General features: G+C 35.9%; 1 long non-coding RNA gene across 1 annotated transcript; it reads left to right on the top strand.

Moving 5' to 3' along the window:
- Nucleotides 1–14,752: 14,752 nt before the first annotated feature.
- LOC126369354 (uncharacterized) lies at nt 14,753–15,864 on the top strand. The gene is made up of 2 exons (XR_007566693.1): nt 14,753–14,950; nt 15,687–15,864. It is a non-coding gene; the product is annotated as an uncharacterized LOC126369354 (long non-coding RNA).
- The last annotated feature ends 2,462 nt before the right edge of the window (nt 15,865–18,326 follow it).

Below are 18,326 nucleotides of genomic sequence, written 5' to 3'. Positions count from 1 at the left end.
AATTTTCTGTGCGGTCAGTTGTAAAAAAGTTGGACAATCAGAGAGTCATTGGTGGAAATTTATGTAATTACATCGAAAACGCCAGTGGAATGTGCCTTTTCGGTTTCATCTCCAACCGAATTCGTAAATTGGAAAAATCCTTTGTGGTTACATACAATACCTATTGGACTATTAATTTGTTGCAGTACAAACAAGTATTAAATAGATCAATTCGGAGCGTAGAGTAATCAAAATAAACAGAAAAATATTGACATAATATCCCGAATTATTATTATTATTATTATTATCCGACAAGAGCGTGGCTCTTAAATTGATGATGATGATGATCCCGAATTACTGTTGGCTGTAGTATTAGATTAGCCAAAAATTTAAATCTTTTATTATTTGTAAAATAAATAAATGATTACATTTAAAAAATATTATAATAATATTTTTAAAAAATATTATCGTCATTTATTAAAATGTAATCATTTATATTTTATTTCAATATCAAACTTTAGCTACAAACCGGTAATTCTTTCACCCACGACCGTTTAAACAAGTGAACGACGCTTTACCTACTCGTCAGGCGTCATCTTATTTCAAACCCCAAGAGCTTCTCACCGTAACAGTTAAGAAACAAAAGGCCAATCTTCCTTTTATCTATAAAAAATCGCTTTCACCTTTCCACGTGGGGCTGGAAGGGCATAGACTCAACTCAATAAAGCCATTATACAGCGGTATCGATCTCGGTACCTCGGGCACTTGAAACAACGCTTGTTGGAGGGATCCGTAGGTACTGATATTACAACTGGGAGTAGGTTAGCAGCGGTGAAGTTTGGATGCGGTTTTTATTATCAGAGCAGTTAAAAAGGCCACATCGAAGCGATTCATCTAAAAAAGCAATGTTGCAATTTGAAATTTGCGCATATAATAGTAAGTGCAATATTGCTTTTTTTCATGATAAAGTTAAGGTATAATTGTATTTTATTTATTTTATTTACACCACGTTATTTTACACTAACTATCCAAAACAGATCCAAGAGAGCGTTAACGCGATAAATTATTTTAATGCAATATTTCAGTAGCAATACAAAAAGACCGAAAAACCTGGATAGGGTTAGCTACAAATTTGCAGTAGATATACAATGATATAAATAAACAGTAGATATACCTGAATTACTTATAGTTAAGTTTACACTACCCTTATCGTACCGATATTAAATTATGGTACTTAGCCATTTGCTATTGGTCCATAAAATCGGTACCGTATTTTTATGCCGGGATGATAACGGTTGCGTAATTTTAACCTTTTCAAGCCCTGGTTTGGTAAGTACTGATATAATATTAGATTGATAACCATGTGTATAAAACTACCGTCCGTAAAACTGCAGCTAAATATTGTCGTCTTAAACTAAACATTATGACCAATAGCATAGTGACAAATTACCGTATATATGTATATTTTTGTATAATTATACACCACTCAAATAACATAATTAGTGATGATAAAAAAGCGACCTTCCCTTTTTTGTTATATTGATTTTCATTCAAACAAACTAAAAACTGTAAATTCTAACAGCGCGTACGATGCGGAAGAATTTTCGTCAACTTTCAGCATATAGAAACTGCCGCATCCATACTTTTGTTTCATTTTGTACCCTCCATATTTTTTTTACCTTTTTATCTTCGACAATGGCACTCGATATGATTGCCGCGGGCTCGTGGGTAATCGTTCAGAATACCCAGATGTGGGGTAAATGCTCAATCTACCCCGAAAGCGGGGTAAAACTCGACAGATGTACCGGTGTGCTTGTATGCGCGCCCGGTGGAGATTTTAATTTATTGCAAATTTGGTCAATGACCACTTGAATAATAATACCAGCTGTTTATTCATTTTTTATTACACGAATGTTTTGATTACTTCTAAAATAGGCCATTTTACGTATTTTTTGCTACTGCAAAAAGTAGGACTATTTTATCTATGTATCTACAAATCAACTGTAACAGAATTTTGAGTAACATTGATCAGGGTACCTACGTCTAATTATTTTATATTATTGTTTGTTGTTAAATAATTTCGGTATAGTCCAGTGCTTGTCAGCAAAATAATTCAATTAAATAGTCTAGTTTCTAACTAGTCAAATCAGTTACTTTTTACTAAACGTCAAAACACGAAATTACTATGGAATTTGTACGAAATAACACACTGTGACGTCATAGAAAAACGTGATAAAATGTCGGACTTATTATTCGGACGTTTTTCGATTAAAATTCATAAATAAGTTAAATAGAAAATATTTTTCGTTAGTTTTCGGTCTGTCTTTATTTAGTAATCAGAATTTCATTTATCTTTCACCTAGCACAGTCATGAGCAGTACATGTACCCACTTTAAAACCCTGTCGCACTATCATATATGAGAGACATTTAATGAGACTTACTGTTTAATTTGTCGAAAAAGTGAATGTGATATGGTTTCAAAGTGTATACATATTAATACTCGTGACCGTACATGACCCAATAACGAGTTATCATAACTTAGTCAAAAAGAGTTGAAGTAAGACTTTGTTTATGTAGTCATGAGCAATATAATGTACCCACTTTAGGACTCTGTCGCACTAACATATTTGACATTTAGTGAGACTTACAGTTCAATTTGTCAAAAAAGGTAATGTGACATGGTATCAAAGTGTATACATATTAGTGCGCGTGACCGTGCACGACCTAATTACGAGTTATCATAACTTAGTCAAAAAGAGTTGAAGTAAGACTTTATGTACATGTCATGAGTATTATAATGTACCCACTTTAGGACTCTGTGCACTAACATATTTGACATGTAGTGAGACTTACAGTTCAATTTGTCAAAAAAGTGAATGTGACATGGTACCAAAGTGTATAGATATTAATTCTCGTGGCCGTATTTGTAGCCCGAATCTCACAGAGCATCAACAACAACATGCCATTACGGGCCCAGCTCATTAATTCCCAACATCGGGACCTCCTTATCTCCCGGTCCAAGTGCATTTAAATTCGACTTGGAGCCACCTTGGCACTAAGTTCCCAAGTAATTTACGGCTGGAATATTAAGCATCACCTAGCAGAAGTACCAGGGGAACAGAACACGCCAGGGGTGGAGTTTTGTGTGTTTTACTAATTGCCAAAAGATGGTAATCAGGTAGACGAGACAGATAGTCATCCTTTTCCAACACACAGACTCCACTATCCTCTTCGCCTTTCTCCCAGAGATATAACTCAAAGCAAAAACCATGACAAGGAATTAATTAGAGCTCAAGGTAAATAATGAAGATTGTCGCCCGTTCTAATGAGTTTTCGGTAAGTCTGTTTGGTAAAATAATTATGAGCCAGGTAATTAAGAAGTTTGGAGGCATGCAAATGAATGGTGGCAGTTAATTGTCCGGGACCAGATTCTTTTCCGGATGATGCTAGGTGTAATGATCTGTAGGTATCTGAATCATTGTTATGTAACTTTGAAGTGTGTTTCAAACGTACCGCCAATAGCATCACTATATTTAGTTCTTTAATCGTTTCTAATCATCATTGTAGAAGTAATTAAGATATAGTGCGGTTGTTTCCCTGCCAACTACTCAAAAGACATCATCAAGATCATCATCAGCCCATTAACGTCCCCACTGCTGGGGCACGGGCCTTCCCTATGGATGGATAGGGAGAACGGGCCTTAAACCATCACGCGGGCCCAGTGCGGATTGATTAACGACCGCTAATGCAGCCGGGACCAACGGCTTAACGTGCCTTCCGAAGCACGGAGGAGCTCGAGATGTTTTTTTTTTGTGGTCACCCATCCTGTGACCGGCCTTTGCGAAAGTTGCTTAACTTCAACAATCGCAGACGGAGCGCGTTTACCGCTGCGCCACCGAGCTCCTCAAAACTCAAAAGACATAGGTAGTAACAATTCAATATAGTGTATATAATGTGTGTTTTAGTCCACAATATGATGACGTGATCTTCTTCTTATCGTGTGGGTTGTGAGGTGAACTACCAACCTCATCAACCCTGGCTGGCTCATGTAACGACTACCTACATACTTACATCAAGAGACGTTACGTTAAGAGTCTTTTGTAATCATTTCTTTATATTTTGGTGTAATAAAGTATATTTGTATTTTACATCAGTAAGTAGTAACCAGGACTAACGGCTTAACGTGCCTTCCGAAGCACGGATCATCTTACTTTCGGACAATCTGGTGATCAGCCTGTAATGTCTTAACCAAACTAGGGATTGCAAAGAGATTTTTGTGATTTGTCCCCACCGGGATTCGAACCTGGGACCTCCGGATCGTGAGCCCAACGTTCAACCATCGGACCACGGAGGCCGTTAAGAACATAACACACCTTATTACATGTGACATAAACATACCTGGCGAGGATTGGGTGGATATACTATAGACCAATGCCTGCCCCTTTGGGGATTCAGGCGTTGTTATGTGATATAGGAACATTCCCTAATTTTATCTGCCTTTTCAGCTTGTGTTTTCCTACCTGTTTCTGTATCCGGTAGCCTTTGATTTGAGCCATGTTATTATGCGAGGCACCCTTCGCAAAAAACACATGAAAGCGCCATGTTTGAATAAGTGTGTGATTGCGGATGGAGACGGAAAAAGAAAAAGAATTGTTTCATTGAGACGAGTTGTTTGCAGCGAGGCGAGTGGTTTGAATGAGGTGAGCTTAATTTTAATATTGCGTTTCAGGGACTAAAGGAATTATTAATGTTTTTATAATAGCTCGTTCTATCTCTGTCTGGTATTTGAGCGTTGGGCTTCGGAGGTCCCGGGTTCGAATTCCGGTGGGGATATATCACAAAAATCACTTTGTGATCCCTAATTTGGTGCACATTATAGGCTGATCACCTGATTGTCCAAAAGTAATCGTTACATGAGCCATGTCAGGGGCTTTTGGCGGCTCAATAATAACCCTGACACCAGGGTTGCTGAAGTTGCTAATCCACCTCACAATCCACACGATAGAAGAAGAATAACTCGTTCACATTGACGTCGGGTTGCAACTCAAATTAAAATGTTTTTATTGTTCAAAAAATCTACGTATCTTATTTTGTTCAGACAAGTAATAAAAATTATTATATTATATTATATTACTTAATTTAATATATTATTAAATTATATTAAATTAAGTAATAAAAAGATGTGTCGAAAATTTTTAAGATGTATGACTCTATCGCTATAAAGCTCTCCCAAGATTCTTGTTTTGTCTTTTTTTCCAAAATTACAAAAACATAAATTCGTAAAAATATTTAAAGTTGGCTTTACAAGTGGCAGCCCTGCCTACTCCGATGGGGAACTGTAAGACTAGGTGACCACAGAGCGCGGCGCATGTTCTTACCTACATAATAATATTCTTGAAATATTCCCCGCCACACGACCTGCCCTGTGGAACAGGGAAAGGAATAGACGCTCATAGTGTTAGTTATATTTTAATTTTTTGTAAAATATTTTATGGTAGACTGTATTTTGCAACTTTTCTACTTTCCTGTAAGACTGGGAGTAAAGAGAAAACATAAAAGTGATTACATTGGACGCTTGAATATAAGAATTTAAGTCCTCATAAAAATGATGACCTAACTATTATATTTTCAACACGTTATTCTGGTAACCTGTCAGCATACAGTACAATGCATCTCAAAACTTCAATGGCATAAAAAGAAAATCAAATAAGAAAACCTGACTCGGACAAACCCTTTTTCGATCTATACCAAAAAAATAGCAAACTGGATGAAGAGCTGGTGGTATAGCAGCTGACACGCTAGTCCCGGCACTTGCGGGTCCAAGTCCCGTGCGATTCAGACTTTTTAGATTTTCTCTTTATGAGGATACCAAAGCAATATTGCTTAATTGCAAGTTGTTTTCATGTTACTTGTGGTTATTACAGGATAGAGTTCTGTCTCGTCCATAGACCATACCATGGTATGGTTTTATGGGCGTCGGATTGCAACTCAAATTAAAATGTTTTTATTGTTCAGAAAAATCTACGTATAATTTTTTTCAAGATCATGATCTTGATTGACAATTTTACTTCTAAATCTAACTTCTTCAATATTATAGCTGAAAACTATTGGGTACTACCCATTTGCCTATTGAATACTTTTTCGGAGGGGGTAAGGTAACTTAAAAGTGTTTAAAATATTTTAAACCTCGACTCCACGATCCCTGTTCTTATGCAGGAGGGTATCTAAGTCCGGAAGCGGTCAGCGCAAGACTAACTACTCATGTCGCGACACGCGTCATAACGCGGACCAAGAGGGGACGCTATGGAGGGGGTGGAATGGTGGGGGGATGTGATAGCGCTGAATTTATTCGCGAGATCATGTTGCTCGAATGTTATGTAAAGGTATAAAGCTACAGGAGCTGTTTTGACAATGTGACTTGCTTGTTTCTATAAGATGTGCACCTACGGTGACGAGCATTAATATGTATACACTTTGATACCATGTCACATTAACTTTTTTGACAAATTGAACTGTAAGTCTCACTAAATGTCAAATATGTTAGTGCGACAGAGTCCTAAAGTGGGTACATTATATTGCTCATGACTGTACATAGTTGTCTATAATTGAAAACTGGTGGGGAATGTCACAAAAATCACTTTGACAAAAGGCTAATGACCTGATTGTCCAAAAAGTAAGATGATCCGTGCTTCGGAGCGCACGTTAAGCCGTTGTTCCCGGTTACTACTTACCCCAAGTAGCAATCAAGAATTGTGATTAAGTCATATATGTCTAAACTTTAGCTAAAGTGAGATTTATCCAAATCAAATAGGACTTATTAGGACTTCATAAATTCATTTCCTTCTTTAATTCTATATAGTTTTCAACAAATCCTACTTTAGATAATTTAGAATACACAAAACCAAGTTAAGTATTCACAAAACTATTTAGTCTTATCTCAGCCTACTGTTAAGTCTACAAGTATTCTTTTACTTTACTCAGATTATTTGAAGGCTCACTTAACACTAAATTGATTTAGTAAAGTATCAGTTTAGTCTTGTAAAGTAAAAATTGATTGCCTAGATATACTTAAGGCAATTTTTATTATTTGTTGCTCCTATACAAGACTGTTTTATTCGTTTTTGACTACAATAAGTAAAACATAAGAAAAGTCTATTCAATGGACGATAAAATCGAAATAGAAGCAAGCAGAAAGATGGATAAAGTCCAAATAATAAAATGATCTGGTGATTTTCGAAGGCAGAATATTAAATACTTACAGAAAATTAACCTGTGATAATGCACATCCCACTGTTTTTGTTAGCGATGCGATATCTTCTTCATTGCCATCATTTTTTTATATCGATTGGTATAACACAATCATTTAATTTTGGCAAAAAAATCGTAAGTTCCTGTTTTTCAAATCCGATCCAGCGTGTGGCGGCCCAGGTACCTACGTCTCGCACAAATCTTCTCAAAAATGACTAAGCTAGTCTAACCTAATCTAAGCGCACGGCAACACTACACCATGAAAAATCGAGTTTTATAGTAAAACCTGCTAAGTTCAAATATAAAATTAGGTACCTATTAGTCTAATAATAAATAAATCCAATCAAAAACATAAATGTGAAATGAGAGCCAAGTTCAATATTATGCAATGCTTTGGTTGTTGACTTCAACGACAAAAGAAGTGAGATCTAAATGGGTGCCAAGTTCAATGGTCAGTCCTGAAATTTATTTATAAGTAACAGTATAACATATCATATCTTCTTATAACATAAATATATTGTAGCCTAAGGTCTGTCTTATTGTAGGTAAGTACATATCCTCGTAACGCGTGGGTCCTTTTAAAAGGACAAATTCAAAACTAAAAGTCGACTTTATAGATTCACGTTAAGTTAAAAAAAATAAAAAGCCAGTAAAATGGATGTGAGTTGTGTTGTATCGTGGGCGAAAAGCTGACAACCTATCACCGCTAAACACATGTTCCAACTTGCTTACCTACCCTTAAAGTACTTGTCGAATACGGCATCAAGTGGTTTTATGATCACTTAGTGCTCTGCCTACCCCGATATAGGCGTGATTGTATATTATGTTAAGTTAATCCACATACCTACCACAAAAAGACCGGCTGTCATGAGTTTTGATTACTTACTGATTCTTACATCTATAGTTAGGTACAGGCACTAATTAGGTATTTATGTTAAGCGTTCATAATAGAATCTAATAATTAAAAATTTGCCAGTTTATTATTTTTTCCTTTATATTCATCTAATTACCTATCTTACCAAATACCAAATTTTAACTCTCTAGGATCATCTGGAACTGGGTTAGACTTTTGATTTATAGGTCAGTCAGTCAGTCAGTCAGTCAATGATAAAAATGAGGATTTTTGTACATTAATATCTAAATAACCGTTTGAGATAAGCTTATGAAATTTAGAACACTTATATGTATCTCACAAGTCTCAATATATGAGCCAAATTTACGATACGATACGATACGATTTGATACGTTTATGTAAAATAGTTTTTGATTTATGAGGGGGTCAAAAGTGGCTGAAAATGGTTCGTGTAATATTACACACGGTGCGGCTCGCCAGTTCTATTTCTTGAACTTGGCTTGATACGCTACCGCGTGTCTAGATACTTTTCTTTCTTCTTTCATTCTTTCTTTTAATAATTTTAAAAATGTACTATTTTTAACTAAGCTTTATTCACAATCATAAACAAAACATATCTATTTTAAGTTTTGTGTATGGTTAAATGCATTTAAAGTGGGCATTAGATTCGATTCCTTTATTTTTTTAGCTTGATAAAGTCATCGGGAGTTACATAGATGATTCTGGCCTTTTTTAACAATAATGTTTTTGGTGGGCTTAGAAACTACCGCGCACACACACGACGTTAATCAAATTGCAAGGGTTCTTCGTATATACAATATTCAACGGATACTCGTAAATTTTTACAATAATCACATTGTTTCCGTTGGCAATTAGAAGCGCGGTGATCGTACCTACTTTGCGTCAGCGAACCATGTAGGTACCTAAGAGAATGTATGCGCGGAGACTCATTAGCAAATTGAGTTTATGTTTGTTAGTTCCAATTGCGATAAATATTAAATAATTAAGTAAATCACATTCCTATCCAAGTAAGAACTCAGCATAACAATATTTTTTATCTTCCACGAGTCGAAAAACTTACCTCTCAAACAAACATACTTTCCATAGGTTTTAAAAGCTTGTTCGATTTTAATTGTTACTTGTTACATAGATGATTCTGGCACAAAATAAACAAACATGATTTTACGACATTACTTTACTAAATCAAAATAGAGGATCACTTTAGACATAAGAGTTTTAAGTAGGAATTCACTAAATACTTTTTGTCTTAAGTTGGTATACTCCTAGACAATTGAAGTAAAATTTATCTTAACTAGTACTTGATGAAGTGCAACTTGACTTTACTTTTCTAAACTGATTCTTACGAAATCAATTGTTTCTAAACTCTTACTTCATTTAGAAAAATATTACTTAACGCCATTTTGCACTTACAAGAAGAAAACATGTAATATTTTTTTGACAATATTATCGTCAAAAACTGAAGTAAATTAATATATATCTCTGTTGTAGTAACAATTACTGCGTTCAGCTGTCACATATTAATACAAAATGAATTTCTCTATACTATATGTCACCATTTTTTTTATTTGCTGAATAATCAATCCAAATTTTATTATTATTTTTCTGGTATATTAAAGGCCCTTCTGTTTTTTAACACTTTCTATCGATTTTACACGAGAAACAATCATGCGTTTATAATTTCCTGTATGTGAAACGGCAGAATAACCTTTTGTTAAAACAACTTAACAAATATTTTAGACGCCATTTTCTTACAGACTTCATTTCTTGTGTTAATGTAAATGTTCGCCATTATATTCTAAAATAAAGACGCGTGAAGTAAAAATCGTTTTAGTATGACCTGAAGTTTTACTTCGTTAAGTTACAATTGACTCAGTGCAATTCAATCCTATAGTCTTAACTAAGTATTGTAGATATCTTCAAGTATACATTTTTGGTATTAAGTGATACTACAAGAATTCTAAGTTTAGAATACGCAAGAACATTGTCTAAAGTAGGGTTTAAGTCTGACTTAACGTTGTCTTAAGTCTGTCTTGTATAAGAGTTAAAGTATGTGCCCACTTTTACTAAACTGTATCTTCAAGACATCTTGAGGGATATCTTGGAGACATATAAGACTTATCCAAGACAAGGGCTTGATTTAGTCTACTTGCCTTCAAGATATCTACAATTCTCTTTTAAGACAATCGGTTGCTACTTGGGACTGATGTGAGTAATCGTTACATGAGCTACGTCAGCGGCCTTTGGCGGCTCAATAGTTACCCTGACACCAGGGTTGATGAGGTTTTTACTCCACCTCACAACTCACACCATAGAAGAAGATTGAAAACTGTGGTCATCTAATAGACTCGGCAGAGCAACACGTGATCAGCTCTCACCCACTGATATTCGTCCAAAAATGTAATAATTATTATATTTTCACTAACACAGTTGGCCCGACCATAATAAACGGCTACGGCTCAGCACCTATCGCGTTGGTTTAACAGAAAGCTTGCTGAAGCGGAGGTACTCTGTTCATCTTGCGATGTATGTACTTTTGCCCACCTCAACTAATAATAAATAACTAACAATAAATAAATAATAATAAATAAATAAATGTAAGTCTGTACATAAATATGAAATGTCAAAAACACGTTGAATAAGTTCCATTTTTAAAATTGTGAAGTTGCGTGTGGTCTGCTAAAGTTGGCCAATCAAAGAGCAGTGAGGACGAATGATAGCGCGACTGTCAACAGGTCATGTAATTTGAATTTGGAATCCGACGGGCGATTGGTAAGATACGCCTGAGTGGCGCTGACGCATCGTCTTGCGTTCATTCGGTTTGTTTACATAGTTTATCTTTGACACAAATAACGTTCTTAGAGCGTGTCGGGGTGGGCAGAGGAGCACGTCACCAGAAGATGCATCGGCTAGCAGCTTCATTGGACGATGAGCTGGGATAATTCTATGTTTTTTTCTTACTTCCAGTTCAATAGAGGTTTGTCTACAAAGATTATTACAAAAAGCGACCTGTGTAATGTTTCCTGCGTATTCAAATTTAACTTAGCACAATAAAACTTAGCCATCATGCTTTACATAAATAAATACATGTACAATTATACATCCGAAAATAACTCTACATACCTACGTACAGACGGAAAGACGTTAACTTTTCCAACTTAAACAACGGATCGATTTAAACGAAAACTGGCACACAGGTAGATGGAAACCCACAGACGGACATAGGATATTTTCCAGTCGTTCCTAGAGTAGGTACTTCCATAACAACCGAAGTTCATACGAACGAAGTCACGGGCGTAAAGCCAGGAATAATCTCTACCTTATTTACTAAAAATTGGTGGACTTGCCAAAATTATTTACTTGCAATATCGGTGCATTGGTGATGCGCGCGAGTGCCGTTGACGCATGCGCGTCAGAACGTGTGGGGTCTCTATTTACACAACATTCCAAATTTAATCTCACATTTACCTACACCACTGCTTTGATATTTATTTAGCAATATTTAAATATAGTTACCTCAAACGAATGGCTGTTTGGTTCACCGAAAGTTAAGGATGGGTGGTTTTAACAGCAATATATTTTTTTAATATAGAGCTGCGTTTGATTCAGGCGATTGCGAATAGGTTTTAATCAAAGAAAAGATTTACTCTGAAAGAAATGACGTAAATAAAGAAAGACTTCACCGTTAGATTGAATATATTTGGATGCTGCATTATTCAGGAATACCTGGCTATACCTGGTGCGTTTGGTAAGGACTTTTCGTTTGGGATGATTCCGTGCTTCGGAGGGCACGTTAAGCCGTTGGTCCCGGCTAGCCTTAAAAACACCTTCACCAACCCGCATTGGAGCAGCGTGGAGGAGTATGCTCCATACCCCCTCCGGTTGGTTGAGGGGACGCGTGCCCAGCAGTGGGACGTATATAGGCTGTTTATGTATGTTGCTATGTAAGTGGATAAGTATAGTTGAAGTAAGAGCACTTAAGATTTGTAGAATCATACACAGTGTAAAGCAGCTGCGAATAAGACCATAGCGGCCCTGTAACAGCCGTTTAGTTTAAAATAAACACAAACCTCTTTACCACGTAAAGGTATTCGAAGCGGCTGAATATAACTGGCATTCAAACAAACGTGCGAACGCAAGGTAAACACAATTATTTTAAAATGTCTCACAGCTGTGCGCTGTAATCATAATAATAACCGTTAAACACCTTCTTGGAGGGTTTGGTGCGGAAATAAGTTCGAAGAGGGGTTAACGAGACTTCTTCTATCGTGTGGGTTGTGAGGTGGATTACCAACCCCAACAACCCTGGTGTCAGGATTACTATTGAACCGCCAAAGTCCCCTGACATGGCCTATGTCATCATCACACATCATCAGCCCATTAACGTCCCCACTGCTGGGGCACGGGCCTTCCCTATGGAATGGATGGATAGGAAGAACGGGCCTTAAACCATCACGCGGGCCCAGTGCGGATTGATGGTTATTAACGACTGCTAATGCAGCCGGGACCAATGCTTAACGCGCCTTCCGAAGCACGGAGGAGCTCGAGATGAAAACTTTTTTTTTTGTGGTCACCCATCCTATGACCGGCCTTTGCGAAAGTTGCTTTACTTCAACAATCGTAGACCGAGCGCGTTTACCGCTGCGCCACCGAGCTCCTCATGGTAGCGCACGGTACTTATGGCCTATGTAACGACTACTAATTTGCATCAGTAAGTAGTAACCGGGGCGGCTTAACGTGGCTTCTGAAGCACAGATCATCTTACTTTCAGACAATCTGGTGATCAGCCTGTAATGTCCTAACCAAAATGGGGATCACAAAGTGATTTTCGTGATATCGCACCCCCCGTGGAAAAACGCAGTAAGTGGACTAGCGACATTTTTTTTTTATTGCACCATTCAATTCAGCGTACACGAATACACCTTCTCACAAATTTTCATTAAGATATCAGTAAAAATGAAGAAATTATTACAAAAACAATGAAATTGTGCAACATTGATAAAAATATTTTTTCCCCCATAATAAGAAAGTAAGTATAAATACGTGATTTTTTTTTGGTATTTTCCCATATAGTAAAGTCATAATAACACTTACTTCGATTTTACACGAAAGTTTTTTAGGATGGTCGAGTCGTAAGTAAACGTACTGACATGTTTCACGACATTATACGACACGACAGTGGTTGTACGTCTAGTTACTTCGTTATTCCACGAATGTTTTAGCGTTACTATTTGTTGTAACTCCAGCTACTTGCCTATTCTGCGAATCTTTTAGTGTAACGGTTTGGTGTAAATATAATCACGTAGTTTTTTCCAAGCAAGGTTTGATATTACTATTACGTTATTTCATTTATCTTCATTTTTCGATGATATATTTTACACTATACTCTTCGTAAATATGAATACAACTCTTTTAAAGACAATAATTTGAATCATTTGTCGTGTTATTCTAATTACCTGCAAATATAGACTACTTATTAATGTCCTAAGTAAATATACTTACTTATCACTAGCGTAAATCCCTATGTTTTATTTGGTTACTGTACTTACGCCGTGCCAGCGGCGGCGGGCTGCACACTCAAAGAGAGGTATTAGAAAGATATTAGAGAGGTATTACATCTATACACCAATTTTTCGTCAATCTCGACTTTTTATTCAACCAAAAATCGACCCTATTATTACTGTACTGTGATCGTTATTTGTAGGGTCGTATGCTGATTGTGGTTTTACCACGGTAAAACCAAGATCACCTATAGACAAAATTATTGCCGACGAAGTTTATAAAAAACGACCTTATTATTATTGCACTGTGATCGTTATTTGTAGAGTGAAAGCTGATTGTCTATTTGTGATCGTAGTTTTACCACGGTATTCCGTCAGTCAGCATACGGCCCTACAAATAACGATCGCATTGTAGTAATAATAAGGTCGATTTTTGTTAGAATAAAAAGTCATGATTGACGAATGTTGGATAGATGTAATAATTATCTCTCTATTTAATTTGTTCATGGTGGCTACTCGAAGCGTGCATATCTTTGTGTGGAAGTAAAAAACCCAAGGATTATACGTATGCTCAACTTGGACAAAATCGAAGATGGTGAGTTATTTACTTATAAATAGACTAGCTAGATTTTAGGTACCTATTACCTTACCTACTTAGTATATTACTATTTATTAGACTATTAATATTATTACCTACCTACCTGACGACCTACTTGACGTAAGTTGGTTTGGTTAATGCGTGATGATGATTGCACTGCTCTGTACTAATTATTAAAGTAAACTAAGCATGCCTATGTGCCTATTCGGTGCTTTTAATCTATAAACTAACTACCTATTTAAATTGGGGTGTGCCGTTTTTGTACATTCGCTATCACCTGGCATAGCACCTGGTATATGAATAAAATAAAGATATTTGAACAAAAAACTGTTACGTGATCAACTGTAGTATTTCGGCTTGGTTGTGAATTATCTACCTAGGTATATAAGTTAACTTTTGCAAAAACACCCTTGATTTTGTTGTTATTTGTGCGCTTGAGTTTGATACACATTTTATTATTAACGCATTGGTACTAACCTTCTATTTAATACCTAAATAACGATAAAATATCTAGGTTTGTGTCTAATTTTTAGGGTGATTTGGCAATGGGTCCTTTTTATTGCTTAACGTCTATTATGTACCTACCTACAAACAATGTATTTAAACCATTATGTTCCAATTAACAGATTCCACTAATACTGCATCCCAATCCAGTACAACCCAGTGGAAGAATGACCAGAAATGCAAAAATATTTCAAGAAACTATGGGATATCTTCTCGTCGTAGTCAACATGAGACACATTCTCTTGAAGGTTCGTATGTACCTATCCGTATCCTACTAAAGTTCTTCTCTCGTGTGGGTTGAGACAATAATTGACTGACCTCATCAACCCTGGTATCAGGGTTACTACTGAGCCGCTATAGGTCCATGACATGCCTCATGTAACGACGACATACCTGCATACTTAATTAAGCCGCAACCGACTGCCTAACGTGCCCTCCGACGCACAGATCATCTTACTTTTGGGCAAAAAAATAATATTAGTACCATTTCTGATTTACGACTTGGCCGGGAAGCTAAGCAGCTGAAAACGTTCCATGTTTTGTATGCCGAAATATCCTTTCAGTATTTGTATTCTAGATTGATATAGGTATTTACCTACTAACCTGGAAGCGGCGCGTGGTAAAGTTTCTCTGAAATAGTCAGTGCCTGTGTATTTATGGTATAATTATTCTGTCATTTTCCTCTTATCATAACAACCACAGATATATTTTTGATTTGCTTAATGTAGTTTTTTCTAGAGTTTCCTATGCAAACCAACTGGCTTTTATGGGGTTTTAGCCAAGTTGCAAACGATTAAGTACGTAAAACGACAGTGACAGACCTTATGTCAATCACATACATTTTTATCACTGACACTGTCGCTTTTCGGATACGTTGGAAAATTGGCTCATCTCTAAGCTTACTATAATAGGTATTAATGGTTGTTTTTCTTTTTAGTAATTTATTATCATACTTAATAGTTTTTTATATTTTGTCATTTGCAGGTTCTACCGAAAAGCAAAGAGGGGGTGATCGGAAAGGAGCAAAATGTTCAAGAAAACACTTAATGACTAACTGTAATAACTGAAAATGAAGGTTTTTCTAATAAAGGCAAGTGCCATACCGTATTAATATATTTTGTGATTATGCATGTATTAATTAATAAACGTTTTAAAATTAAAAGTTGGATTTTAATTACAAATAGAAATAACTCCCTGAAAACTAAAAACCCATGCGGGTCAAACGGCTTTCGGCACAGCTAGTAAATAAATATTTTTTTTTAATACAAATTAGAATAAACACTTAATTTAACACTGATTTTATTTGTTTCAATATACAAGGTGGCCCAAAAGTTCACGTTCAAAATGAAAAATTTTATGGAGGGGCTCATTAGCTACCAGAAACACCCCCGTGTATGTTCAGCGATTATTTACGGTTTAGGAGATATGACCCATTTTACACCTTTTTCTTGATTTTCTATCTTACTTCAGAAATCATCATTTTGTCGCTATCCCTTTCTTAATAATTCTATTTTTTTCTTTCTAATTTCTAATTATTTTGCTTCATAACTATGCCTAAGTATGTGTATCGCTAGGTGAAAAAATAAAAACAATCGAATGAAGATAAAAAAGTCATTGGAAGTTGGAAGTCAAAGTGAGAATTCGTCTAAAATTGTTACAGTTGTAAGTCTTCGCCGAAGAATAATAAACACATGAGATTTTCATAAACCCTGAAAGTGTTTTTAAAAACTGCTCCATTTAATAGGCTTTTAGACACATCCAAAAAAGTACCCTTAATAGGGGCATAAAACTAAGTAATTAGCCCTCAAAGATTGCAAGACAGACAGATTTTATTTTAGCATCTTATAGTATGAATCACCAACAGTGTTTGGGGATAACTTTTTCCTTCATTACAATATGAATACCAAAAGTGAATGCAAGTTTTGTCTTCAGACTGTTGCTATGTCTACCCTGTTAGCGATTATGAGCGTGATTTTTTTTATTGAAAATGTGTCTTTGACCACAAAGGTAGTTAAAGGTTGTTAAAGAACAACTTTAGAAAAAAGCAGCTACCTACATTGTATGAGAATGTAAATTTTTCCTTCAAATCTGTCTATCTTGCAATCTTTGAGGTCTAATTATTTAGTTTCTTGCTTCTATTAAAGGTACTTTTTTTGATGTGTCTAAAAGGCTATTAAATGGAGCAGTTTTTTAGAGATACCTACTTTCAGCGTCCATGCCAATCTCATGTGTTAATTTATTCTTCGGCGAAGTTTTAACAACTGTGACAATTTTGGTCCAATTCTCACTTTGACTTCCAATAACTTTTTTTTTGTCTTTGATTTGACTGTTTTTATTTTTTTACCTAGCGGTATATATCTTTAGACATAGTTGTGAAGTAAAATAAAATAATTATTAAGAACGGGATAGCGACAAAATGATTATTTCTGAAGTAAGGTAGAAAATCTAGAAAAAGGTACAAAATAGGTCATATCTCCTAAACTATAAATAATGGCTGAACATACATGGGGGTGTTTCTAGTAGCTAATGAGCCACTCTATCTAATTTTTCATTTTGAACTTGAAGTTCTGGGCTACCCTGTATAATGTATGAGCATACATACTTCTACATTCTAGACTAACCCCTGCAACAAACAAGTATTTAAAGATACATACAATTATTTTGAGATATTTCCTTATTAAAAAAGCAATTTCTATAGTTACACTATTAAAGATCATTTACTTTCACGTGGAACAAATAGGTTTCTCAACTTACGCAAAACATGTTGTTAAAATTTTTCGTGTAAGAACGAAGTAACTAATACTTACAACATCCGAGTAAGATGAAATCGGAAGGTGAACAACGTTGTAGGTAAAGTTACAACTGTCAATGTTGTTTGCACTACGTAATAATAAAGCAGTATCTGTACTTACAACGGAACGTTTGATTATAGTTTCGTGGAATATCTACGCAACCGTGTTTTTTTAATTTTTTTTCAAATATACACAATTAATTAAAAATTAATAAATGTGGGTCAATCCGGGCTACTTTTTGCTATTATTTTCTCTTTGAAGGTTATTTCCAGGACTTATGACTAATTAGTAGGACAGTTTTTTTTAGCTCCTGAAAAGTTGATAAAATCAACTTACTGCGTTTTTCCACGAAGGGTGCGATATGTTCCCACCGGCATTTGAACCCGGGACCTCCGGATCTTAACAAGACTTTGACCACAAGCTCATATTTCTCGCTAAGGTCGATTACTTCTTTCAAATGTAACCCTCTCAGACGATGCCCTGAACCTAGGTTTGCGCCCAACTGTGCATCCTCAGGCCTGTTGTCTTAATGCCATTTGCAGCAAATCCACAATAAATCACGTCAAAAAGAAAGAAAATCTCACCTGATGATAAGTGACGATGTGGTCTAGGATAGTATACAACCTGGTGAATGTCTATTCCACCTAGTTCAGAAAGTTCCAAGATTGTTGTGAGAGGGAAAGATAATATACTGCGGCCATCCCGTTAATTATCCACGATACGAAACGTCTCCGATACGATGACCTTTTCTCGTGTGGATTGCGAGCTTGATTGATCTCAACTACCCTGGTATCAGGTTAGTTTTCAGCTGCTGAAAGCCCCTGACATGGCT

This window comes from Pectinophora gossypiella, chromosome 9, assembly GCF_024362695.1.
Source record: "Pectinophora gossypiella chromosome 9, ilPecGoss1.1, whole genome shotgun sequence".
Classification (NCBI taxonomy): Eukaryota; Metazoa; Arthropoda; class Insecta; order Lepidoptera; family Gelechiidae; genus Pectinophora; species Pectinophora gossypiella.
The sequence above is the reverse complement of the archived record's forward strand: the minus strand, read 5'-3'. Positions and strand labels throughout refer to the sequence as shown.